Below are 27774 nucleotides of genomic sequence, written 5' to 3'. Positions count from 1 at the left end.
CTGCCTGCGCGCGGTCCTCAGGAGAGCCTAGGCCTGGTAGAGACCGCCTTGGATTTAGCTGGGCCTAAGAAAACACAGGCGGGGCAGTGAGAAAAATGTTATCTTCCAGTGCCCATTCCTTTCAAGACTCAGGATATCTGCTTCTTTTCATTGCTCTTATCATTGCTGTGAAGTTTTGATTTTTCCAATCTCCAGTGGTGGTTTGAAAGGAGCTTAGCGCAGAAGCTGAAAGGGCTTCTTGTGTATAGAGGGCAGAAGCCCCACCTGCTCTCTCTGGGGCACCTCCCAGTGGCCAGGCCCAGGGGGTGTGTTTGATGATGGAGACAGTTGGAGCCACTTCAGTACTGGAAGCTGGCGCCGAGTTTATTCCATTTGCTGATATTTAGATTGCGGCGGGGAGGGCAGAATGCCTGATGATGCCATCAGTTCACCACTATGCAACAGGTAGCCTGCTTTCCAGCTACTTTGCATGCTATCCAGACTCCTGGCATCAAGGCTTGGTGGCTCATAGGGCTTGAGGCAGCGCCGCTCTGTAGCTTCCATTTTTTTAGTGATTCCTTAACCGTTGGTGGATCTACCTAAGATCATAGTGGCCACGATGATATGCTATTTTGGGTTACTGAAAACTGAAACCCGTTTTTCAATGAAGACAGTTTGTCTAACAGTTTAGTAACCTTTATACCAATAACATCAGGAGTCCTGTCTGTCTTATCAGCCAGTGGTACTATTAAAGAAAGATGAAAGATTGGTTTTCAGAGTCATCAGAAGTTCTGGTGACATTTTAAAATAAAAATTCTTCCCCCAAAGACATCTAAATTTATTTGATCCAAGCTTTGGGATGCCTAACATCATTGTGGTTGATATTATATCTGTTTATGGCTGACAAAAATGATCGTAAGTATATAGAATCTGATGTTGGGGATCTTGCTGTCCATCTGGGAGACTATCTGCAGAAAATCCAAATGACTGCAATTCACTTCTCATTTTTCAGAATAGGCATTGATTATGAAGGAGGCATCAAAAAAACTGATCAACAAAAATAACCAAATATTTAATTATGGCTTTAACTTTATGGTTATTTCTATAGGAGTGTGTGAGAGGCATTAACTAACTAGTTTCTGATTCTTGGAACAGATTAGATGTTGGCCTTGCACTCAGCTCCACAGAATGATGTCCCCGGAAAGCCTTGGGACAGTGTGCCTGGACACTGATGTCTGAGGAGTATGCTTCCCTGAGCTTTCCACAGGCCAGTCTTAGAGGGCAAACTCCATGATCCTGGCCTTGACATGTCTTTACCAAAAGGGGAAGGATAGATTGGAGGTTTCCTCAAAGACTCACTGGAATTTGGGAATAAAATATTTAATAGGCTGAAAAGCCTTTACAAGGGGGAACTCTGGTCTCCCTGTGGAAGATGACTAAATATAGTCAAAATATTCCCATTTCTGGTGGATCAATCAATCCTTAAATATTTCTAGAATGACTTCCATGGTCAAAATCTGGATCCAGATTTTCTAATGAGCAGTTTGCAGAAAGAACCCACCTGCATCAAATGGTAAAGACAGAACCACATGCAAGAGTGAACCACATAGCCCTTGCTTAGCAACATGCCTGTTTGTAGCTCACTGGGGGATGGAGTGCCTCCAATCCAGACTCTACACTATGAAATTAGGTAATTCAATGACAATAATAATGTTAGCTGCAATTTAAGGGACATTTACAGCTTTGAAACAGGAAATGGAAAACAATAAGTAAGCAACTATAAAATAAATTGAGCACATAGCTTTCTATTACATTTTATACCCAGTGGTACAGAGAGTTTACTTAAGGAAATGACAAGGCTTATTTAGAGGACCAGCAACTTCTGGAGTCTTTTATTGAAATGGAAATGGGAGCAACGTTGGATAGTCTTAAGGCTCAGTTTTTTGGTTTTTTAAAAATTTCTTTGTAAATCCCAATTGGGAAACTTTGATATGTATTTAAAAGGATTTAAAGGCATTTTTCTTTTAACATTTACATGCCATGTTATAATAAGATGACTCTTTGCTGTGAATTTGAATCTGAGTATTAATGTTGGCCGTATTTTATTGAGTGATTATAGTGAGCCAGGCTCTGTGTTAAGTACTTACAATGCCTGAGCTTATTTAATTTATTTAACATTATGATGTAGTTATTATTATCACCATTTTACAGATGAGAAAACTGAGGATAAGAAGAATTATGCAGCTTGTCTAGAATATGGCTGCTGGCAAATGTTGTACAGGAGCTCAGATCTGCCCGTTCCCAGAGCCTGAGGTCTTAATCTGTTCTGCTGACTTAAATTCCGTATCATGAGTTTTACAACCTGAAGCTTGGGAACTCCTGTGAATCCCTGGAGTGATGTTTAAAGAATACTTCAGTGAGCTGTACACACTACAACTCCCATATTGTCTTGCAGTTTTTAAAAAATAATTTCTTTAAAATAAATGAAATGTGGTCTCCGAACAATACGCACGGGTCTCCAAACTGGCTGAATCTACCATGGACTATTTTTCTAGTATTTGGATTTTAATAGAGAGCAAAGTTGAGATGACCACACCCTTCCTTGGGCTCAAGGACTTTAAAAATGTCCCAGCTGCTCAGAAGTTGGAGAGCTCTGCATTTCAGCATTGGTGGTGTGTGTTGTCTGAATGAAATGGGTGAGGGGTAGTGGGATGATAAGAGGATTTATAGCCTAAAGAAGGTCAAGGAATCCCAGTGTCTCAGAGACCTGACTTAAAGCCTCATTTTCTCAACTTTAGATGAAAGTGATATTGTTACCTATATAATCTGAGTGTTTTTAAACACATTAAATTAGACAATACATGTGAATAAAGTTTATGAGTTCTTATTCTGGAGGTATTTAATGTCTTCTCCCCTCCTTGACAGTGGGCTAATATTTTACCATCCTGTTTCTAAGGCCTTGTTAAAGTTACTTTTCTGAGTGTGCTCTATCCATCAGGATCATGGCAGGAAACAGATGGTGCACTCATGCTGGGAAGAGCTTAATAAAGGAACTGTTTACAAAAGTGTGTGCAGGATTTAGGAAAAGCAACAAGGGAGGTTGCAGAATGCCAGTAGAGGGCCATTACCAACAATAAGCCAGAAGGGTAGAAGGAAAGAAGTGTTTATCAGCACGGAGAGAGGTTTTTGAGAGGGCTGCCTGATAGCAACTGTGGCCTTTGGTGGAACAATGCAATTAACCCACAGACACCTACCAGGGAGAGATCTTGGGGAAAAAATATCCTGACCTCACTTTCCTCCCTCCCTTTAATCTCCTGCAGGTATTCTCTGCTGGTTGAATGCAAATGGAAGTCAGAGAGAAAGGGAATCCTTGATGCAGTTTTCGTATAGACTGACTTCCAGGGCAGACAGCAGGTGAAGAGTGGAGAGTGGGGCTGGGGGACAAACAGCAGGTATGGAGCACCGCATGTGGCTCTCCGCATATTTACTAACAACCTTCATCACTCTTGCCAGATTGGACTGAGAATCAACTCAACCCATAATTATGCTGTCATGGTGCCTCTACTTCCTTTTCTGTTTTCTTTATTTCCAGAAACTTTCATTCTCCACTTCCAATTTGTCTTGTGTTCTTTTGCTCCTCTAAGTCTTCTTATTGTGGAAAAATGAACACAAAAAATTGACTCACACACTTAAATGTCTTATGCCTAATTGTTACTTTACAATATGCATACTTATTTTCAATCCTGGGATGGCTAAATTGCTACCAGACTGACCACAGATGAACAATACAAAGAACAACTATCTGCAAGCATCAGAAAATGAATTAACTATAAGCAGATTAGGGGGGATGGTTGGCACATGTATGAAAGGATGAGAAAATGTGTGTCTCCCCCGTTTGTGGTTTTTAGCTTAAGAGCAGGCCATAGGTAATGCTCATAGTTTTTCTGTTGTGACGAACTAGAAGAAAGAGTTGAGAGCAGCCAGAGTCAGAAGAAAGTGAGAGAAAACCTCTGAAAGAAGAGTGCCAGAGAGGGGAGCCCCAAATCCCATGCATCAGGTGCCCACCTTTCTAGCTGAGGCCCAAACTTTGTGTGCATGTGGCACACTGCAAGCAGCTCAGTAAAGGGTCAATGACCTTACTGAGATATGAGCCATTGCCCAAAAGACAGAGTTTGGAGTTTTGCTAAAACAAAAATATCACACTTGTTGGGAGAAGTATAATAGAAATGCAGACTCTCCCCAACAAAACATTCCCAATGTCCAGGAAACCATCCAGAATTACCCAACATACACAGAGCGGGAGTCAGATCCCTGACCCATCCTCAAGAGAAAACATAATCAATGAAGATCAATCTTGAGATGACCTAGATATTGGAATTAGCAGATGTAGATTTTAAAACAACTATTATTACAGTAATTAAGGGAACATTTATATTTTAAGTGCTTGTATTAGAAAAGAAGAAAAGTCTAAATCAATGACCTAACGCTACCTTAAAAAGGTAAAAAGATTAGAATAAATTAAATCCCAACACAGTGAAAGAGTAGAACTAATTAAGGTAAGAACAGATATCAATAAAATAGAAAACAACATTAGAGGAACTATGCTGGTTAGAAGAGATGCAGTTTAAATATAAAGACACAGATAGGAGTAAAGGTGATTCTTGAAAAGACCAAGAAAATCGATAGAACCATAGCTAGACTGATCAAGAGAAAAAGAACACAAATAATCAGTATCAGAAATGCAAAAGAAGATATAACTACAGATCATGCAGACATATAATAAGACGATACCTTGGCTACCCATTTTGCCTGCTGATTCCTGGACACTAAGAGTCCAACATGCCTTGTCAACAATCATAACTTATAGCTCAATGGGACGCTTGCTGTGTCCTCTGGCAAAAATTTGTCCTTCTAGGGTCAAACCTGCAGAACCCAGAATTATGGGGGCAGAAAGGACAAAAGTCCCCCAGTGGGTCACTGTGAGTGATAACAAGTGTGATCCTTCCTATTTTCACCCCTTGGTTACATGTTCAGTACACTGGAACGTGTTCAGAGCTTTTTGGGTGTAAAGATTTGGGTACAGGAACACTGTCATTGAGAGCAGTCCTCCAAAATTCCTTCCATAAATACTGAGCTGTCTCCATCACCATGGCCTGATTTTCATATTTTTTTCACCCTGCCCATGTAACACTCCTCAAAGCAGACCCTTTGCTTGACCAGCTTATCTGTTTGTTCCCTACCACTTCTGTAAGAGAAAAATGGAGTGGAGTGGGGGAAAGAACCTAGTTCTTTCTGCAGGGGAGATAGTTAATGCTTATGCTGTGCATTTTTATATGCCCAGTCTCCCTAGCAGTTAGTTTGGGGTCATGTGATTTGTTTTGGCCAATGGGTGTGAGCAGATCTGAGTTGAGGCAGTGAAGAGCCAGTGTGATTCTTCCGTGGCTCTTGTTTTCGGGTATGGCAACCTTGGAGGGCATGTGTTCCAGATGGTGTGGCTGTGAGTTTCAGGAGCACTGCCCAACAAACAGCAGCTCTACGTCCTGTCAAATTGACCTTTACCGTGCTAATCCTCTGAGATTCCTGGTTTGCTAGTTGTGGTAGCAAGTGCCAATTACCTTGATTAATAAATCTATTCTCTATATACCCTCCAGTCAATAAAAAATTCAGAACCCTGATGAGAAATGTTTTTACAGTTGGTCAACTAAGAGTTTATTGTAGGTTGCTATGCACTTAGCATTTTGCTGGGTGTTTTGTCATCAGTGCCCACTCCGAGTGAGTGGAGGGTTGGGTTATGGACTCCCTTGTATCAGCACATGAATAGTGGTTAAGAAGCATCACAAGTCAGCTTTGTTTAGTTCTTACCTGGACATGGACAAGGTTACAGGGTACCCAGATATGCAGAGGGTATTCAGGGCTACATATATAAGCTCCTTTCCTGGCTAAATTTCTGTTATTTGGTCCCATTCCTATAACTGGAACATCACCTGTTAATTTCTTAATGTCTGCACACACAACAGCTTCTCACTATGTAGCCTCTGTCTATCCAGGAGCATTACAGCTGCCTCCACAGCACCACCTCATTTGGCTATCTGAGTCTTGGGATTAATTATTGAGCAATTAGCGCTGCTGTGGTCATTTTTTTTTTTTTTTTTAGCCTCAGTCTTATCAGATTGTATGCCTCTTGCTTTGAACCTATACTTTCTTGCCTCATCCTTATGACTTCTCTATTTCCATCTTCATCCTTTTATTAAATAAAACTTATTAACTCTGCAATCAGTCCAGCAGCATTGTGCAATAGGCACAAATGTTAGGTGCCTTACATATGCAATTTTGTACCCAATTTTGGAAGCAGAAATGTTAGTGACCTGCTACTTTTAGATATAATCTGTATAGAGAAATAATATTGATGTAAAAGAAGCTTTTAAAAATAATATCAGTATCTGTATATTGTGAACCAGCAGTCCTCAACCTTTTTGGCATCAAGGACTGTTTTGCGGAAGACAGTTTTTTCACAGACGGGCAGTGGGGGAATGGTTTCAGGATGATTCAAGCATATTATGTTCATTTTGCACTTTATTTGTATTATTATTACATTATAATATGTAATGAAATAATATGACAACTCACCATAATGTAGAATCAGTGGGAGCCCTAAGCTTGTTTTCCTGCAATTAGACAGTCCCATATGGGGGTGATGGGAGACAGTGACAGATCATCAGGCATTAGAGCCTAATAAGGAGCATGCAATCTCGATTCCTCCCATGTGCAGTTCACAATAGGAGATGCACTCTTACGAGGCTCTAATGCCGCTGCTGATCTGACAGGGGGTGGAACTCAGGAGGTAATGTGAGCAGTGGGGAGCAGCTGTAAATGTGATGAGGCTTCCCTTGCTCACTCCCCACTCATCTCCTGTTGTGTGGCCTGGTTCCTAACAGGCCGTGGAAAAGTGTTGGTCCACATGGCCCAGGGGCTGGGGATCCCTGTTGTAAACTACTTAACATTGCTAAAAAAAATTAAGGAAAATATTAAAAAATGGAATGATATCCTTAATTCTTGGAATGAAAGAGTCAATATTGTTAATTGTCCCCAAGTTGATGTATAAATTCAAAGCATTTCCAATGAAAATCCCAGAAAACTGTTTTGTTTCCTGGTAGAAGTTGATAAAGTGATTCTACAATTTATATAGAAATGCAAAGGACTTAGAATAGCAAAGATAATTTCGAAAAAGAACAAAGTTGGGGGACTCATGCTACCTAATTTTGAGACATAAAACCATTGTAATCAAGGTAGTGTGGTAAGGGTATCAAGATGGACAATGTATAAGTAGATATAATGGAAACATAAATCTCATGTATCTGGTCAATTGACTTTCATAAAGGTTTAAAGGCTCTTCAATAGAGAAAGCATAGCCTTCTTAACAATTGATCATGCATTTATAAAAACAGGAAAAAAAAAAAAAGAAAACTCCTTTGATTCAAACCTTGCAACATATCCAATCCCAAAGAGATCATAGGCCTACTTTCAAAATCTAAAAATATAAAGTTTCTAGAAGGAAACAGAAGAGAGTATCTTTGTGACATGGTATTAGGGAAAAATTCCATAAATCCCATACCAAAAGAATAAACCATAAAAGAAAAAAATATATACATTGGGCTTCATTCAAATTTGCAAGAAACTGTTAAGAAAATGAAGAGTAGCTACCTATTGGAATAAAGTATCTTCAAATCACATATCTAATAAGAGACTTGCATACAGGCTATACAAAGAATTCCTATAACACAGTAATAAGAGAACAAATAAACCAGTAAAATTGGACAAAATGTTTGAACAGGTACTTTACCAGAAAGAACACATGGGGAGCAGATAAATGCATTAAAGGTGTTCAATATTATTATTCCTTAGGGGCAGATTAAAACCACACTGAGATAGCACTACTCATCTGTTAGAATAAAGACTGACCATGAGAAGTCAAGGGTGGGAAGCAACTGGAACCCTTATGTACTGCTGACGGATGTGTAAAATGGTACAATCATTCTAGAAAATAGCTAGTTTCTTTAAAAGCTAAACATATAGATTGAAAATAACCCAGTCATTTTACAGGTATTTACTGAAGAGCAATCAAAGTATATGTTTATATAAGACTTTAACATGATTATTCATAGAAGCTTTGTTGTAATACTAAAAAATAAGAAATAACCTAAATGTCGTCAATGTCCATCAGTAAATGAATGGATAAACAAACTATGGTATAGCTATACAATGGGATACTAATTCATGAAAATAAATGAACTATTGGTACACAAAACAGGAGTGAAATTCAATGTAATTATACTGATAGAAGCAGATAGAAAATGACATATGATATGATTCTGTTTATACACAAATCCAGAAAATTCAGACATTTATAGTGACAGAAAGCAGATAAGTAGTTGCCTGGGGACGGGGAGAGTGGGGAGTAGTAGAAGAAATGAATTTCAAAGGGGCTAGAAAAACGTCTTGGGATGATGATATGTTCATAATCTTGGCTGTGGTGACAGTTTCACAGGTATGGGTATATGTGCAATGTTGAACTTATCGGATTGCACATTTTAAGTACATTATTTTATATCATTTACACCTCAGTAAAGATACAGTAAAGATACTCAGTAAAAATACCAAGCAAATAGGAGATATTTATTGAGAGGCAGGTGATGACAGGGTAAAGCTGTTTAGCTTTGAAGCCAGCCTGGGTTACTAATTTTTTTCTTCCACTCACTTGTTGTATGACTTTTGGACCAGTTAACTCTTCTGGACCTGTTTTTCTATGTTTAAAATGGAGAAAACTGTTCTAACTTCTGGGGGTTCTTGTGAGCGTTAAGTTAGTTTATTAATATAAAGCACTTATGGTATGCCCTGGTAGTATGTAAGAAGTATTTAACCAATGTTAAGAAATTATTATGTGCTAGGCACTATGTGAAGTGTTTTATGAGAATTATCTCATTTAAACTTCACAGCCCTATGAAGAAAGTAGCAATATCCTTATCCTTTGTACCAATATCCAAATACAAAGGAGAAAACCAAGGTCCAAAGAGGTTTGGACATTTTAAGTATAAGGTTGGTTACATAGGGGGCAAGAAGCAGAAGCCAGATTTGAGTAAAGGCAGTCAAACTCCAGAACCCACACTTTTAATCCTGTGAATACATGCTAACAGGTGGGGCATTGACTCAGGTGCTAATAAGAAAGTTGTCTAGACAGTGCCCACATTTTCTGAGCATTTCATTCTCTGAGCCATGTGCAACTATTGAAGACCAACATGTCTGGGCAGCTTTCTGAGAGTGCCTCTTATGATTACTCCTGGCAATCAGCTCAGTGCTCATCAGACTTATTTCTTCTTCCTGGGCACGGAGTCAAACCATTTCCCAGCCTTCCTGTATCTGGTGAGGTCATGTGACTAGTCCTTGCCAATGTAATGTGAATAAAAACAGTGTGTCATTTCTAGGTCAAGGCAGGTAAGAGTGGGTGGGCTTTCTCCTTTCTCTACTTTCCCTACCCACTTCTGTTGGTTTGTGTTTAAATGAAGGAGCCACAACATGGGAAAAGCCTGGTTCCTGAAAGACCACCTGGAGCAGAGCCCCTATTGCTGACCTGTGCAAAACCATACTTTATGTGTTAAGTCACTGCGATTGTTTATTAAAGCAAGTAACATGCCATTGCCAATATGCTACTCTTATGCCAATATGTTACTCTTATGAAATATTAGCTTTGCTGAAACATTCCATCTCTAGGAGTTTCTAAAATATGGGTCAAATACGTAGACTGACTCTTTTGTTAGGAGATGGACCACAGAGTTTTGGAGTAGAAGTTTAAGTAATAGAAAATAATATATAATTAGTAGGAGATAATATGTGAATGGCACATGGAATAAGCGTTTCAACATTTATTTATGTATTTATTTATTTTGAAACAGAGTCTTGCTCTGTCGCCCAGGCTGAAGTGCGATGGTGTGATCTTGGCTGACTGCAACCTCCACCTCCTGGGTCCCAGCAATTCTCCTGCCTCAGCCTCCTGAGTAGCTGGGATTACAGGCATGCACCACCATACCCAGCTAATTTTTGTATTTTTAGTAGAGACGGGATTTCACTATGTTGTTCAAGCTGATCTTGAACTCCTGACCTGGTGATCTGCCTGCCTTGGCCTCCCAAAGTGTTTCAATATTTAAATTCCTTCCAAGTTGCAATATTTAAATATCCTTCATCTCACTCATGGAGCCTGAGTGGTGACCAGTGTTCTTCACTCCAATTCCCTGTTGGCCTTTTCTGTGTGTGTGCCCTGTTTCTTGGGACTTCAGTTGTGGGCATCAGCTCTCAGCTTTCCAAGATCCGCAAGAAACTGAATCACCTCTGGCATATCAGATGTATAATTATCTCCTTGGGTTGTTTTAAAACCTACCACTCACATCTCAAAAACCTATTCAATGGGACAGGTTGCTACCATCTGTTTTTCAATTGCCATTTGTTTTTCTTTCTTGCTCATTGGAGGGTTTGTCTTCTAATTATTTTATCAACTTCCCCATGTGTGATGTCTTCTTTCATACTATACCCTGTGTACTATGACAATTCATGGTCTGCAGACAGTGCTCTGATTCCTGGCCCACAGCTGCGTTGCAATTCCATCAGCCTCCTGGCACCAGAGTCTTCTCTTGGGTTTCTGGGGTTCCAAATGAGAGAAGAAGAACACTCACCACCCTGGCTTGAGGACCATCTGTGACAGCCTGAACACATAGCATTAATTTGATGTTTTTCCCTCTTTTCTAGTTCTGTATTGGAACAGCAACATCAAAAAGGCCCTAGACAATTGCCTTTATATTACTTGAGTTCAAGAGGTTTGGCGAGAGTACAGCTGTTGACAATACTGGTTGGAGAGGACCTCATGTCATTGTCAGGGAGGGGGGCTTGATTCTAGGCATCTGGTTCTGAGCACCTGCTCTTTTGGAAGAAGTTGTCAATCACGCAGCACAGCACTTCAGAGGCTTTCCAGAGGGGAATCTGATCCTAAAGCCCTATGCTCTCATTTTACTGATGAGGAAACTAAACCCTAGAGTCAAATTGAGAGTTCCTCAAAGATAGTCAACAGACTGAAGCCAGTCTGAGAACGACTTACTCCTGGTTGTTGGAATACAGAAAGTGAGAGTAAGTTTTTCAAAACTTTTATAGCAATTTGACAGAGAAATTTTAAGTCCTCTAGGCCTATATTTCATGTCTTTAAAAGTCCAGCTATGTTGTCATTTGTTTTATTTTTTATAATAAACTTTATTTTGGGAACAGTTTTAGATTTACAGAAACATTCAGAAGATAGTACAGAGAGTTCTCACATACTCTGAACTATCTTACAGGTAGTATAAGAGTAAAATTAATATGTTACATTAGTTACAGTTAGTTAACCAATAATGATATGATTCATTGATATTCATACTTTATTCAGATATTCTTAGGTTTTAACCCAATATCCTTTTCCTCTTTCAGAGTCCTAGCCAGTGATACCATATTACCACCAATCATCATGTCTCTTCTTGGTTGTGACAGTTTCTCAGACTTTTCTTGGTTTCCATGACTTTGAAAGATTTGAGGATTATTGGGCAGGTTTGTAGAATGTCCTTCAATTGGGATTCGTTTTTCTCATGATTAAACTGGGCTTATGGATTTGGGGGAAGAAGACCAGAGAGCTGAAGTGCTATTTTCACCACATCCTACCAAGGCTACGTACTATAAACATGATCTATCACTGTTGTTGATGTTAACCTTGGTCGTCTGGCAAATGGTAGTCTTTGCTATACAGTTATTTGCCAGTTTTCTTTACCATACAGTTATTTTTCTCCCTGTTCCCATTTTCATACTATGCTCTTTTGAAGGAAGTTACTATGAGTAGGCCACACTTAAGGAGTGTGGAGTTGTAATTTATTTTAGTGTACTTGACAAAAAATTGGTTTGTGATATATTGAAAATGAAAACCATCCTCCGACTTTGCTTGTTTGAGAAGCACTGCTCTAAAAAACCTGCGTAAGGGCACACAGAAGAAACACTGGGACAAAGCCCAAGGCATCTTGGCTTCCCTCCCAGGTCCTGTCATTCCCCAGAGCCTAACTTGTGCATCCATCTAACTGTGGGGCCAATTTGGCTGGCTCTGTAACACCACAGACTACCCCTTCACTTTCCATGAATCTTAAGGAGTGCTTCGAGTCTTGGTGGACGTTTCTGGAATACTAGTTTCCTTGAACCTTGACGTATTCACTTGTCAGAGTTACTGTTTTAGGTCAAGTTCAATGGCAAATAGGTTCTAGATGGAGATTTGTACATAGAAAATTCTTTTGGAGAGTGATGGGAGAAGGATGGGGCAGAAGGATAAGTCAAACGTCAATTCTGTCCAAAGAAAAGCCCCTGCCAACCTTATGGGGAGCTTTAGACCTGGGATGGCTGTTCAAAGTTGGTCTGAATTTAAGCAGAAAGATCAGCTTTGATTGCCTCCCCCACTTTGCCAACCCCACCCAACACACAAACATTGACCAGGTATTGGATTGGATACTGTTGTCTTTGGGAGACAGGTGTCATTGGGAAGGGTGGCCTCCTTAGTCCGTGGACATAACTTAAAAGGAACTCAGCTAAGCTACCAGCCGTCAACACTCCTGGCAGCTGGGGGATGAATACTTAGGATCTGGTGAGAGATCTGGATGGTGCCCTGGAGCATTTGCCACAGATATGATTACTGTTTTCAATTACTTTGCCTTTGTGTTGTGTCTAGATTCCAGGACCCAGGAGGTTGTTTGCTGTACTCTCCCTTGTACAGTTAGCTGTCTCTAGTGCTTGAATGCACTAATTGTCCTTTGGGTATGGATGAGGTAATGAAGGAAAGGGATGCTGGGAAGAGAGGCCACATGAGAAGGTTAGTGTGGGCGTAACACACAATGCAGAGGATTTGTATTGGTGCCATCTGCCTGCTTCTATGATTCATCTGGGTCTGTGCACCCTTGTAATCAGCAGGCTGCAGCAAACTAACTGTTACTTGCTAAAGAAAAATTAAAGCTGGAACTTCAGCAAGGAGGAAAGTACATGCCTCACCGTGCTGAATGCAAACAAACACACAGCATCAGGGAAGCCACATAGAATGAAGCTCTGGGAAGACAGTTAGAGTTTCCCCTGATGCCCCAGGGGAAAAAGGTGTAAATAACAGAATTATTCCAATTGGTCAAGAATTCATCTTTCCTATCAGTTGTCTCTGTCTCTCGTGGGAGTTCAAACTCGCTGTGTCCCACCCATTTTGATTGAGAGTGAAAACAAGGACATTTTAATTTAAGGGCAGAAGATGGAATTTGAGAGCAGAACAAATTTGGCAAATGTAAATTCTTATCCAAAAACCATGCTTCCTGTACTTGACACCTTGTTTCCCTGATTCTGCCTGATGTGGACCTCTCTTTTACTCATTGCAGTTTGAATTCAGGCATGTGTCTTTTCTCTTGGCTTCACCATGCATGAGAGGATACTTGGCATGAGTGAGCACATCCTAGCTGATAGGAAAATCTTATAATTAGGCAGAAAACTCAAAAGAAGTGAAGCCCTTTTCCCTCCATTAGCATCTTTCGCTAACTGCCCTAGGAGTTGGTGCCTACCATTTGGATTATATGTATCTGTGGGGCAGGAAAGGGTTAAAGGATTTAGAAAGAATTGAAATAAAAATGAAAACATTTTTCCCATTAAGATAGCAGAAGTTCAAATGTGAATCACTATTTCTGCATGATAATCATGGCCATATAATAATCGCTGACATTGTTGAGTGCTTAGTGCTGGGCACAGTACTAAGCACTTTATAGGCGTTATCTCATTTTATGTTCATCATGACTCAATAATGTGGATATTATTACAACCCCTCAAGACAGATGATGAAATTAAGACTTGGAGAGGTTAGGCAAGTTGCCTAAATGTGGAGATGAAATTCAAATCTAGGTACAAATGTTTTTGAATCACCCTTGTACTGCCTCAGTAGCTATGGGATGGGGACAGGGAGTGCTTTGAATGGGAAAACAGGAAACGTCCTCACTTTGGCCTCCTATGGAAAAGCCCTTCTGAAAAGCATCCTACCATAGGTTTCCATCTTGTAGCTCAGACCATTTTCTTTTATGCTAAAAAGAGAGACCAAAGGGACGGTTGAAATCTGAACCTCAAGTCAGAACCTTAAGATTGAATTTGGGAGCTCTGATATTGACTCAGAGTCTGCGGTATGATGATGATGACTGAGGCCATAGATTTGGATAAGATTGTTCAAAGAGGAAATGCGCAAAGAGGAGGTCAAAGAGCTCAGGCTGGATTTTTGGAAGCCAACATTTAAAGGACATGTAGAGGACAATAAGCCCATAGAAAGGTCCAGAAAGAAGAGTTAGTCTTTCTGTGGTCATCCAGGAGAGGGAGGTGTGTGGCTATCCAGAGGCAATGAGGCAAAATTGTCAGGTTGGATGACATCTTGTTCTAAGACAGGGAAGATGGAAGGAAAGATTGGAAGAAAGGTAGATATATTAGAAAGTGGAGAGGAGGCAGAGTTAAGGACGTCCACGCCGGTGTCTGTAGAATCTTAAGAAAGTAGAATGCTCTTTTCTTTGGAGTTTTCATGCTCAATTCCTTCCTTCCTCAAGTATCCCATTAATTGCTAACCCCTGCCCCAGGTGGCACTCAAGTAGGAATGCTTCAACCCAAGAGTAATCCAGCTGTTGACTTAACAAAATCATGTTTGCTTGAGAGAGAGAAATAGAGGTGTGTCTGTGCCTCTGCTGGGAAGCTGGTGATGGAGAGCATGGCTGCACCACTGCCAGCTCTCATGTGGCCCCGTTGACAGGGTTTTCAACCTCTGATGAACTTCTCCGAACTTTCTTGGAAAACGAGCTGGGCAGTTTTACCTTTTGTCTACTGCCTCGGAGGGAGCCCATTTCTGTCCTACTTTGGGATTAAGTATTTTCTGGCTGCCTTCTGCCCTTGGAACATCCAGGGACAGGAGACCTGTGGACACTCTGCTCACTCCTCTTTCTACCGGGAACTTTGGGCTAAGGCCAACTATCGTGAGTGCTAAAGTGCTTAGGGATTGGCAAATTCAACATAAACACTACGTGACATCATACTCCCGTGAGATTGCCTACATCCAGACTCCCAGAGTGGGAGCTTGCACCCTGCCAAGTATTCCTTTTCTTCACTGCTCTGGTGCCTGCCTCATTTATGTGGCTGTTAGTTGAATATTTTGTACTTTGAAAATATATGAAACTCATTAGGCAATGAAGTAGGATTTTAGCACTCTGATCTCTCATATTATGGACAAAGAGACCAGGTTCAGACAGGATTGACTTGCCCAAAGTCACATGGCTGCAGTTTGAACCCAGGTCTTCTGGTTCTTAGTCCACAGCTCTTTGCATTTTTATCATGCAATAAAAGGTAGCTCATCATAGAAATGTAAGGAGAAATAATGGCGACCTCTCTCCTTTCCCACAATTCTTACCAGTTTTGTATCACTTGCTCCCAGTTAGACAAGATATAATTGACTTTGTCTCTTCATGGAAGGGTACCCATGGCTCACCTCCATGCTAAAACCAACTCAATCCCCTGAATAATTTCTATTTACAATCTATTTCCTGGATTTTAAAAATTAGTGAACAAAGCTGTTCTTTCTGCAGCTAGGAATATACACTTAGGACAACAATCTGGAGAAATTTGACTTAAATTTAAACCAGATTATAAAACACTGGGGACAGGCATTAGTGGAGGTGGGTTGAGATTGTCATAGTAGCTTGGTGACGAGTGTTTAGCATACTCTATTGTAAGTTTATAACAATGCTAGGCATTATGCTATTTTACTGCACAGGAAACTGGATCACAAAGAAGTTAAGTAATTAACCCAGGTCCCTAGGGTTAATTATGTTTAAGTGTCAGTGCTAGATTTCAAATATTGGTTTAACTGGCTCAAATGGCTGTGCTCTTTCTACTACCCAACAGTTCTCTAACTTGATATAAAATTTTTCTGAGAAGATTATTTAAAAAGTAGTTTCCACCTAATCCAGGGATTCTGACTCAGCAGGGCTGAGGCAGGGTGGGGAATCAAATTTTTAAAAATGCCCTCAGTGGCGGAGGTTGCGGTGAGCCGAGATCGCGCCATTGCACTCCAGCCTGGGTAACAAGAGTGAAACTTCGTCTCAGAAAAAAAAAAAAAAAAAAAAAAAAAAAAAAAAAAAAAAAAAAAAAAAAAAAAAAATGCCCTCAGTGATTTTGACATAAAGTGTTGGGAATCCCTATAGGAAAAAAACAGAGAGGTGGGGGGCAGTGGGTGCAGATGGCAGCTTCCCTTCTTTGACAGCTTGAGGCTCGGCCAGCCACTCTCCAAGGCCTCACAGCCTCCCTAGACCTGGCCGGATGTCCTCTGACTGCAAAGGGCGGGCGGCCTCGGCAAGCTGTGCTGGAGGACCTCGCACTAAGACAAGGCTTCCCAGCATGGAAATCTCAAGTTCACCCGGAAGTTTCGAGGTTAGGGGTGTAGTTCCTTCTCTGTTGTTTTCCTTTCGAAATAAAGACCCATTTCCAACCGTAGTCTAAGCCCAGAGGTGGGCTCTTCCTTGTTTCTGTTCTTAGTGTTGGCACAAGTGGCCGGCCCAGGAAAGTGCCCAGTGTTCATTGAATCATGAATGGTGGAGGGTGTGCTGGGGCGTTCAGTCCTGGTGAGTTAGGTTCGAGGGCTTCCCTTTCTAAGTGTCTCCTGTTTGAGGGTTACACTGTGTATGACGGGCTACCCTCTGGCATGTAGCTCTAAGGAACACATAGCTGAGGGTCCCAAAGTAGTCAGTTTTCTAAGGTGCATAAAGATGAGTATGTGTGATCGTTTTTTCCTCCCTGTATTTTACAAATTGAATCTCATTCATTTGTGGGAAGATACTATAGAGATTAAATTTCTAATCTAGTCAACCTGTAATTATGTCTTTTCTTTAGCCAATCACTGATATTTTAAGTATCATAACTCACCTTCTAATGTTTCTCCCAGATAATTAGTATGAGATGAACAATCAGGAGATTTCAAGAGCCTGAAGCCTAATCAAAGAATCTACTCTTTCAGTTCCTTGATATAGTATTAAGGAATACTTAATACTAATACTTAATACTATATTAAGCCCCAGGGCTCTAATTTCCCATGCCTATAAACCTCAGAAGCTCAAGTAAAGACCTCTGATGATTTTCCATAATGTGATTCCAATGTGTTATAGAATTCCCTGCTCAGCTCCCACCTCCAAATGCACACTACATTTAAAGTAAGCCAACATGCACAGACACACAAGGTAACTCACCATCCTGACAGTCAAAACTTTATCATTTACCTGAGTTTCATCCTCCTCACCCATGTCATCCAGAAAACTGAAAATGGTCCAGGCACAAATTACTGAAACAGGTGGATGAGAGATGTGAGGTGGCCACGGTGGCTATGGTGACCTGGCGGGGGGCAGGCACTCCCCAAAGGAGTCAGCTTCCATTCAAACACATCCAGTTTGTGCCAGATGATAACATAGGCAAGGGGCTGGCAAATGTTCACATTCTTTAGGAGAAGCTGCACGTATGAATGAGATCTCCAGATTTAAAAGATGTTGGTGTTATAGACTGAATGTTTATGTATGCCCCCAAATTCTTATGTTGATGTCCTAACCCTTCTACCATGTGATGATATTTGGAGATGGGATCTTTGGGAGGTAATGATGGTTACATTAGATCATGAGGGTGGGGCCCTCATGGTGGGATTAGTGGCCTTATAAGAGGAAGAGAGAGAGATCTTTTGAGCTTGCCTTGCATGCACTCACTGAGGAAAGGCCACGTGAGGGCATGGTGAGCAGTTGGCCGACTGCAACCCAGGAGTTAGTCCTCAACAGGACCTGAATTTGCTGACACCTCGGTCTTGGACTTTTCAGCCTTGAGAACTGTGAGAAAACACATTTCTGCTGTTTAAGCCACCTGGTCTATTGTGTTTTATTAGAGCAGCTTGAGAAGACTAACACTGTTGGTCACGAGTGCTGGACAACAAATTATATCCTTAGATCAGATGATTGCTGACCGTTTGCCTGCTTTGTTGTAAAAGGGGCATTAAAAAATGAAATTAGGGATGGACAAGTGGGTACAAAAAGGAGAAAAAATTAACACAATTTTGAGGTATCAGCAGGTAGGTAGGGTTGGTTGGCTGTTTTCTAAACAGCTGTGCTTGAAGTAATATTTTAGCAAGATGGGGGCTCCAAGAAGGCTCAATTTACTACTTCTTTCTTTCTTTCCTCCCTCCCTCTTCCCCACTCTCTCACATTCCTTTTTTCCTTGTCCTACAAGTACTTACGGAATACCCCCTTTATAGGCCTCCCCTACCAACTTCACTAGGCTGCTAAGAATACAAAGGAGCAAATAACTTTGTCTTTCAGAGCTTTAGGCTCACTAGGGCTCTGATTTGTCTAAGTGGAACTGTAAAGGGAGGGCAAGGTTTCCGGGCCATCATTTCTGCGCCCATGACCCCTGGGAGTTGACATAGCACTGGTGGCTGCTCTGATTTAGAGTCAAGTGAGAGGAGGTGCTTGAATGCTGCTCTCCTGTATCAACATCCCCCTCCTAATTTAGATCAGAACTGATTCTTTGGTTTTGGGCAGTGTGGCAGAGGGGAGAAGGTTCAGAGAGGCCTCGTTTCGGAGTCACTTTCCTTCGGGCAGGTTGGATTGTGATTGCCGTGCAGTGAAAACATCCATAACCGTGAGTGGCCACGGGTTTGAGCATGTTTAGCCACTGCTTGTATAACTTGGCTGCTGGTGGCTGGTGGTGACCAGGACAAAGAGAGAAGAGACTCTTATTTTTGAGAAATGTAGTGTTTATAATAAAAGAAAGCTTCTAGCATTTCTAAAAAAAAAAATTCAGGCAAGTAAACCACAGTCCGAAAACCATCCACTAGTTTGGTCCACCCAAGGCCCATTCATTCATTTATTCATTCACCTATCATTGCAGAGGGCATTGGGTTGGGAGCTTGGGGTATTGGTGATTAAGCTGCAGGTCTTGCTTGGTCTGGCAATTGAAAAACTGATTTTTCCAAACACTGTATCTGCATGTCTTGGCATCATGAAGACAAGGACTCGTGGCTGCATAGGTCTGGGGGGCAGAGCAGAGGGCTCCTGGCATTTAATCTTAGTTAAAAATACTTTTCAAAATCATTTTACCAACAAGTCAGAGCTATAAATATATTAAGTTAAATGAGAGGAAACAAATCAGAGATGTAACTGTTAAAATCTGGAGTATTTTAGTTGAAAGACTGGGACATGAAAAGTAAATCTTCAACTTGAGAACACTTTGTCTCAAGGGAAGTTAAAAAAAAAACTTAAAAATAACAAAAGCTTCAAAGCAAGTGTCTTTATCACTGGCAAAGCAGGTGGTCCCACATTTATTGTATGTAGGGCTCAAGGAAGCTTAAACTTAAAATGCTTCAGCGGCTCCTTCCCAATCCAGGGTCAGTAGCAAGTATCATAACTCGCCTTCTAAGAGACATTATTTTGGGATAGGAAAAAAATCTATTTATTCCACTCTAGGTACTCCGAAGCAGGGTATGGATTCTGCTTTCATCTTCCAATGCAAGTGTATTTCCACAGGGCTGAGATCTGGCATGCACGATTTCAGCCTGAGACGATTACTTTCTGGAAATTTGCAGTGAGTGGAAACAGTCGTGTAGAGCTGCGGATCTTGCTACCTGGATCAATAACTTCTTCTAGTTAAGATTCCTGCCAAGGAAAAGCAGGAATATCAAATTTCATAGACCTAACGAACCACGGGAAACTGCTTGCACCCATGTGTGCAAGGATTACTTTTTATAATTTATACAAACCAAAGCATTCATTGGAATAAGAATAATAGCTAATATTTATTTATCATTTATTATCCTGGCCACTGTGCCAACTTTATATACAGTGAGTTCTGTAATCCCTGCAACAACCCATGGGTAGGTACTATTATTTTTTCTTCTTTATAGATAAGAACATTGAGGCACAAAAATGCTAAATTACAGAGTGGGTTCAATGTGTCGCTTGCTTAGAAAATGAGTCAAGTCCCATATGTGTGAATGAATGTGAACATTCCCATTTCCTTGTCATTTGGTTTTCTTTCTCAAGTTTGGTGTGTTTGCTCTGTGTTCACAGGATATTGCTAACTTCTTAGTCCTTTGAAGAAAAATCAAATTTCTTCTTGAGGAAAGACTTTTGAAACCCACAATATGAATTCAAGAAGCAAAAAGAAAATCAGATTTCACAAACGGGATACCAACAGCTTGGAAGAATCAATTGCTTTTGCAGGGTTTGTTGTTGAGGGAACCCTGTGTTTCCCAGTGCCCTTGACGTTTCTTCCTCAAATAAAAAGTAACAAAATGCAACCAACTGACTCATTTTCTAAGCAAGTGACATATTTGCCCTACTCTTTAAGTTGAAATTCTTAGCAATTCTCCAATCCTTAGTTCACATGAAATGTAATGTTTTTTTCTTAAAATGTTTGGCCAAGTTGGGCAAAGTAGGCATGGTAGTGTGCACCTGTAGCCAAGTTCCAAGGGTCGCTTGAGGTCAGAAGGTTGAGATTAGCCTGGGCAATATAGCAAGACTCTGTCTCTAAAAAACAAAATAAATAAACAAAAAGTAAAATGTTTGGTCTTCTGCAACCTGACCATTCCACTTCTCATTCCCAACCATGCTCTGGGACCACCTCCCTCCTGTGCTAAGGAAGGCTGGGCTATTCTTTGAACATACTGCTCAATCCGTCCTGCATTGATGCCTTTGCTATGGCAGTTTGCCCTGGTCTCTTCCTCCTCTGAGTCTAGCTCAAGGGCTGCTTCTGAACAGCTGCACAATTGAGCTGCTTATCTGTACACTTCACTGCTGAACCAGCCTGGGCCACAGGTGTCGCAGTCAGGTTGTTTTCAGAGCTTCACCCTGCAGGAAGAAAGTCTGTGAAGTTTCTGGCCCTGGCATGGAGCTACAGAATCTTGGTGAATCAAACAACTTCTCCAAGGCTCAAACAAGACTAAAAATTTTAAAGCACTAATGGAAGGAGAGGAGAGCATCAAGGATTGCATCCTCCGCTTACTAGTATTTATTTATTTATTTAGTTGTGACTGCTGGCCCCCCAGATAGCCTTCATCCCTGGAAATGTGCCTGAAAGATGTCTCTTCACATACTTGGGCCTTACAGAATGTGCCAGAAGCCAGGGTTAAACAATGTCAGCTGGATGAACAGATTTCAGTGGTGAAGGCTGTTGGAAACTACCACTGTGTTACATTCCACTTTAAACTCCTCACCTTGAAGTGAAGCTAAGTCAGGCCAGAGAATTGAATGGATTTGCCTCTGGCCACAGTATGAAGTGGCAGAGTAAGCGGAAGGAGAATGTGGTATGTGTTACAGGCTGTCCGTATTTGCCAGACCATGATCTTTAAAAAAAAAAAAATATATATATATATATATATATATATACACATTTCACAAAGAGTTTGGCATTATAAAAAGAATCTTTTAAGTACCACAGTCTTTTATCCAGAACATTATTAAGAACTTTTTATTAAAAATTAAGATGCCTCAGGAACCATATAAAACTTTAACAGCCTCTACCTTTCCACTTCACCTTTTCCAGGGCACCTCAGAAGAGGTGGTAGAATTTTCAAACAGTTGGAGAGCTCTGCGAGGAACATTCTACTTTGCCAATTTATCCCCGTATTGGCCCAGGGCAGCCATTTACAACCTTGTTTTTGGTTATTTCAGCTGCTGCTAGGTGTTCTCCTTCAAACACACCTGCACTGCTGTGAGGACACTAGCCCACAGGCAGAACGCGATGTGTTTCTCAGAGCTGCGGACTGTGGGCTGTGGCCTCCCACAGGTCTGTGTGCATGAGCCCATCAGCATCCACTGAGCTCTTCTGAAGTTCTCTGGTTTCCTCTGACTTCTCTTCTGTACTGGGAAGTTAGGTACTGGACCAGCCTCATGTTTATTCATCAGTGCAGGTCCCTTTGTTCAACTCAAATGAGCACCACATGGGGTTCCTTCTTTCCCTGGGCCTGGATCCCTTCTGTGCTTGTCTTTTAAATTAATCTGCCTACATGGGGAGAGTCTTTTACAGTTTTTTCCTGAATGTACCTCTTTTTATATTCAAGAGACTCTTTGCCTCTAGGGTGCTGTCATTTGACAAATAAATCCTCATCCTGCATTGCCCCCACCTCCATCCCGAGTTTCTCACCTGGATCCTGGCCCTTTGTTCACCTGCTGTCTTTCAGAGCGGAGAGTGCTCGCCCTTCAGTCTCCTATTCACCGCAGTCCCCCAAATTCCCTTCTCTTGGGTGGTCTCTTTGATCTCTTTCATATTTCTCTAATTCTAATAGCAAGACTTCAGGCCCTGCTTGAGAAAGCATGCATTTTCCTCCTTCAGGTTCATACAGTCCGTTAGGCTTCCTTACCATCAGCTCTTGTTGGTTGAAAGACCTGAAAACTCTCAGCTGGCCATTTCCTGAGGTTTTCTTTTTCATTCATGGAGAAGCAACTGAGGCCCTTCACCAGTCTGGACACAGTCAGGAATTTTCTGGATTGCTGTGATTATTCTTTTATTCAGTAAACATTTGCTAAGTCCCTTCCATATAAAAGACAGTATCTCAGGGGCTGGGGATACAAGAATATAACCAAGGTCCTGCCTAGAAGGGGCTTGCAGGCTGGTGTGGGAGATACAGTAACACATATTGCCTTCTATTGGATACCAGTGCAGTAGGTTGGAGTGGGAGCAGGATGTATGAGATGCCCCACTGCATGTTAGAGGATGGACCACCTCATTCAGCAAGGGAAGGGGTGTTAGGGAAAGCTGTCACCAAAAAGCCCTAGTTGAACTGAGCTGTGGAGCACGATGAGTCATTCACTAGGCAAAGCCAGCCAGGGCATTCCTGGTGGAGGCAGACACACAGGCAAAGGCTCAAAAGTGTGCAAGGGGGTTGACTGTGTTCGTTCTTTTTACGAACGTTGTCAAAGCTTCAATAATCTTGCTCCTGTGCATTTCTTCTCTGCCCTGCAGGCAGAATGTGCTGTGAGTGGGTTATCAGGAAAGGTCAAAGACCTCATGGCTGGTGTAAGGGGCTGCAGGGCTGGGCCAGGGAAAGGGAGGGAAGGGTGAGTCACTTCAAAGTTTTGTGTGCTGAGACACGGCTCTTAAAGGAGTCCTGGGGTTTTTGCAAAGAAGAAAGTGCTTAAAGGCAGATTATGCAGCCAACAGCGAGCCAGTAAATGGTTTCACTGGGGCCTATACTGGGCCATTTTGGCAGCCTTCTTTATTGGGTTTGGGGCTCTCTGGCTATCAGATACCTTTCTGTTCTCTCCTTGCAAATGCCCATGAGGGGTTTAGGGTAAAAATGTGGAGCTTTTTAGCATTTTAATGTGATTTCAATTGCATTTTAATTTTTAATAAAATGTTGAATAAAGTCCTGCTCAAAGAGCCCCAGGGATGAGAAGATTCTATTTAACAGGGATCCCAATATTTTCATACTGGGAAATAGATGGTTTAACAAGACCCTGGTACATCTCTTTCAAGTAAGTGCAATAAATGGTTCTGTTGGAATGGGAAAAAAGGGAAGTGCATGCATACGTGCATATATCTTATTTTTCTGTATAGCCAGTAATTCCACTCCTTGGAAGTAACCGCCGAGCTTCTGGCATCTTTGACTAATACCCTTCTCATATGATAGTTACACTGCTCCAAAGACAGTACGGACATCTGAGCCAAACATTTTTCTGTTTCGTTTGCAAGAAATGGAACTGACAGATATACCTGTCTATTTTGTTTCCAAGAAAATGTCTTGTTAGAAATGTGTGAAAATATATTATATGACAGTTGCTGAAAATGTTTCAGATGCAGCAATAAACTGATTGTGGGTTTTGGACCAGACGTGCACCATGTTTAGGATTTATTGTACTTCTCTGTATTCTAGCCCAGCGCTTACGTAAGTAGAGAGAAGTGCTTCACTTTTCAGTGAGATTTCTTATGTAGATGAATGGCATTTTCCTTCATTTAGTGATGGGAAATTATAGGAATCATGCAAATTGTAAATAACCACTCACCTCACACCCACTGTGTAGCTGAGAACACTCAGATGAAGGGCCTGTTGTTTTTGTCATGACTCCTGAGGTTAAGGAGAAGATTTAGCCTGCAAATGTCTATTGCTTAACTGTGCCACATTTTCTGACTCGCTTAGAAACTAAAGAAATGCACTTAGTGTCTGATTGTAGTATTTTAAATCCCTGTCTTTTGATCTGATGCACTGTAGAACCCAGTCAGAACTCGGTTAGTTTAAAAGGCAGGAGACTTTTTCATGCATACCCCTATGAGATTCCAGGCAGCCTTTGCCAAAGGTGTTAGACATTTGTTTTTCTACACAGTAAAATAGGCTTCTAAGTGGAGAAATAATCTGTGTGCTATGACTGATCTGCTTTTTTATGCTATCTCATGTTCATTTCATATCTAGAGGCACATTGATACTGAATGGTTAAAGATTTGTCTCATTTCCTTGCCAAGGAGGATTATGTTTCCAGCTTTTTGTTAATTCTCAGCATTTCAACCATTGCTGCTGTTAACATCCTGTATTACTGTGCTAGGTATTCCTTGGACCCAGGAGTGGGGTAAGACATGGTCCTGCCCTCAGGAAAGCAGTAAGGGAGTCCATGAAGGGCATGAAGTCCAGGTGCTTCACACAGGAGACGTCGTTTAATGCTCACAGAAATGTTAGATTTTGCAGGGGGTGAGGGTGTTAATTTCTTTATTTAGAAAAGATGAATCTGGGCCTCTTGTAGCTCACAGATGAGGATCCAGAACTAATAGTTGCTTGACTACAGAGCTCATGCCCTCCCTCCAGCTCACTGCTTGGGTGGCTTGATAGTAAAGACATAACAATGAACATAAGGTAGAAACATTTGGAATAAAGGCTAACATAGGCACCAGAGCATTAAAAATACATTGTGGGTTAGAGAGGGGTCACTGCATACATGTAGTCAATAAAGGAATGCTTTGTGAAGAAGCCCTGAGCTGTGTTTCGAAGCCTGAAGATGTGGACAGAAATCACAGGCATGAAGACACCATGGAGGATGAGCTTGCAGCCTGAACGAGCTACACCAGGTTGCCAGGGGGCAGACCTGGAGAGTCGGGGAGAGGGGAATAACAAAGAAGGGGAAGGTGAAGGGCAGGCTGTTTAGAGCTCCATGAGAAATTGTGTGTGTGTGTGTGTGTGTGTGTGTGAGAGAGAGAGAGAGACAGGTGTGTCAGGAGGGTTTACAATGTGGCGGAAACATGCCATTTAACTAAAAATCAGAATGTTTGGGGAATATACAATGCTGAAATTTCCCATTGTAGCCAGAAAAAACGTGATGTTTTAATAATGAGGAGAATGTCATGTTTCCCTTCCTATCAGGGAATGAAATAAGTCAACCTCTTTGCCGAGTTGAAAGTGGCTGAGTTGTTGGCAAAGTGAACAAATTCTCTTTGAGTCTCTGTGATAAAAGAAGGCAACAGGGCACAGGAGATGGGGCAGGTAGAGGAGGACCAGCGTGCAGGCCACCTCAGCCCTGCCGTTTGTCTGATTATCTGAAAGTGCTTGGAAACTAGAAGGCAGATGAAAACATATTTTTAAAAAATGAAAATCCAGAGGAAAAACCCGGTGAGCCCAGGGATCACGCAGGGCGGTTCTAAACTGGAATTTGGGATGGGGTTATCTTTTCTCCCAGAGTACAGCTTTTAAAACATTTCCAGCAAATATTCACTTATGCTGTCAGGGATGGCAGCATAAAGTGAGAAGCGATGAAATATAGTTTCCTTGTTTTTTTCCTCTTTGCTTATAAGGAGATACCTAACGACATTTAATACAATTTAAAAAACACTTTTTATTTATTTATTTTTTTGAGACAGAGTCCCGCTTTGTCATCCAGGCTGGAGTGCAGTGGCGCGATCTCAGCTCACTGCAACCTCCACCTTCTGGGTTCAAGTATTTCTCCTGCCTCAGCCTATTGAGTAGCTGGGATTACAGGTGTGTGCCACCATACCCAGCTAATGTTTATATTTTTAGTAGAGATGGGGTTTCACCAAGAAATTAACGATAGGTGATTTTATAATGGGGCAGAAAAGGAAAACCTCTAAGATGAAGTGAGCAACTTAGGAATCCCTATGTAGTCATCACAGATGCCTGTCTATCGATTTGAACCCTGTTTCAAATATGGAATTTTAATTTAAGAGAAAGGTACACACCAAATCCATGCATGATTTTTTGGTGGTTTGAAAGGAAGTAATGGAGTTTTAAAAAATGTGTGAACAGTTGATATGACATGCTCAGTGTGTACACAGTCATTTATGTGGAGGCAATGCACTGGATGCTGGAGCTACAAAGAGGAAGGTCAGGGGCTTTCAATCTATTGGGGGAGGCAGAGCAAAGAGTAATACAAAGTGATTAGTGCTATAATATGCAACGAGAGGTGGGATTCTTAAAAAGGAATTATTTACAAAGACTGGAAAAATCAGGGAAGGTGTTATGGGGAACATGACATTTGAGTGGGTTTTGCAGTATGGATAACAGTTCAGATGGAGGAGAGAGAAGTGGAATAAAGAAGGATGGCAAGGGGCATTGTGTGGAAAGACATGCAAGGAAAAACTCAGGCATGTTAATGTGTACCCTCTATTTGGGGAACATACCACAGGCCTCCTTTTTTGGGGAGGCCCTCACAGTTCAGGGCACTCGCTAGTTTCAGGGAAACTAGTATTTCCCTAAACTAGATTGGGAAATGCCACTATCACTTTGAAGAATCCCTGAGTTTTTTGCTTTTTGTTTTCTGGTTTTTTTATAGCAGAAGAGGGGTTTAATCTGGACTGAGTTGGAGGAAAGGAATGGGTGCCAGAGTAGAGGCTGGAAGGATGGTGGAACTGGAACTGGGCCAGAACACAGAAAATGGAATCTAATGCTAGTAAGTTCTTCGTTATAGAATGCAACTTTGTGTTGTAACCCCTGTCTCCTCTACTGGCCTACAATGCAAGTTTCTTGCCTTAGTCATCTTTGTATCTCTGTGCCCAACATAGTAGGTGTATTAGTCTGTTTTCATGCTGCCGATAAAGACATACCTGAGGCTGGGAAATTTACAAAAGAAAGAGTTGTATTGGACTTACAGTTCCATGTGGCTGGGGAGGCCTCAAAATCATGGCGGAAGGTGAAAGGCACATCTCACATGGCGGCAGACAAGAGAAGAACTTGTACAGGGAAACTCCTCTTCGTAAAGCTATCAGATCTCATGAGATTTATTCACTGTCACAAGAACAGCACAGGAAAGGTCTGCCCTGTAATTCAATTACCTCCCACTGGGTCTCTCCCACAACATGTGGGAATTCAAGATGAGATTTGGGTGGGGACATAGCCGAACCATATCAGTAGGTTCTTAATAAATCTCTGTTGAATGAATCAAGGGAAGAATGAACTATTGTAGTTGTGGTTAAGAGGTTCTGATGTAGGTATAAGCCTCTGTGGCAATATTGGAAAATGTAAGAATTTTGGGAGCTAGAAAATAAGAAAAAGTAAATATCTCAATCAGGTTTAGACACAGGTCTCACTTTTGATATTGGTTTTGATAAAGCAGTGTGATTAATTTCTTTGTTAAAGTAGTGTTTCATGAGGACTTATTTTTCTATAAATCACTGATAAGTTCTTTTGTCCACATTGAAATATTAGATTAGTCTTATTTTTATGGGATAGTAAAA

At 41.2% G+C, this 27774-nt stretch overlaps 2 long non-coding RNA genes across 2 annotated transcripts; both read left to right on the top strand.

The window, feature by feature from the left end:
• The first annotated feature begins 2190 nt into the window (after positions 1 to 2190).
• Positions 2191 to 12895, top strand: LOC108309511. The gene is made up of 3 exons (XR_001827365.2): positions 2191 to 2651; positions 3300 to 3393; positions 12755 to 12895. It is a non-coding gene; the product is annotated as an uncharacterized LOC108309511 (long non-coding RNA).
• Positions 12896 to 20175: 7280 nt separating this feature from the next.
• Positions 20176 to 26990, top strand: LOC108309512. The gene is made up of 3 exons (XR_001827366.2): positions 20176 to 20390; positions 24512 to 24665; positions 26877 to 26990. It is a non-coding gene; the product is annotated as an uncharacterized LOC108309512 (long non-coding RNA).
• The last annotated feature ends 784 nt before the right edge of the window (positions 26991 to 27774 follow it).

This window comes from Cebus imitator, unplaced genomic scaffold (assembly GCF_001604975.1).
Source record: "Cebus imitator isolate Cc_AM_T3 unplaced genomic scaffold, Cebus_imitator-1.0 Scaffold94, whole genome shotgun sequence".
In the NCBI taxonomy this organism is placed as follows: domain Eukaryota; kingdom Metazoa; phylum Chordata; class Mammalia; order Primates; family Cebidae; genus Cebus; species Cebus imitator.
Note: the sequence above shows the minus strand (reverse complement) of the source record. Positions and strands in the feature narration are given on the sequence as shown.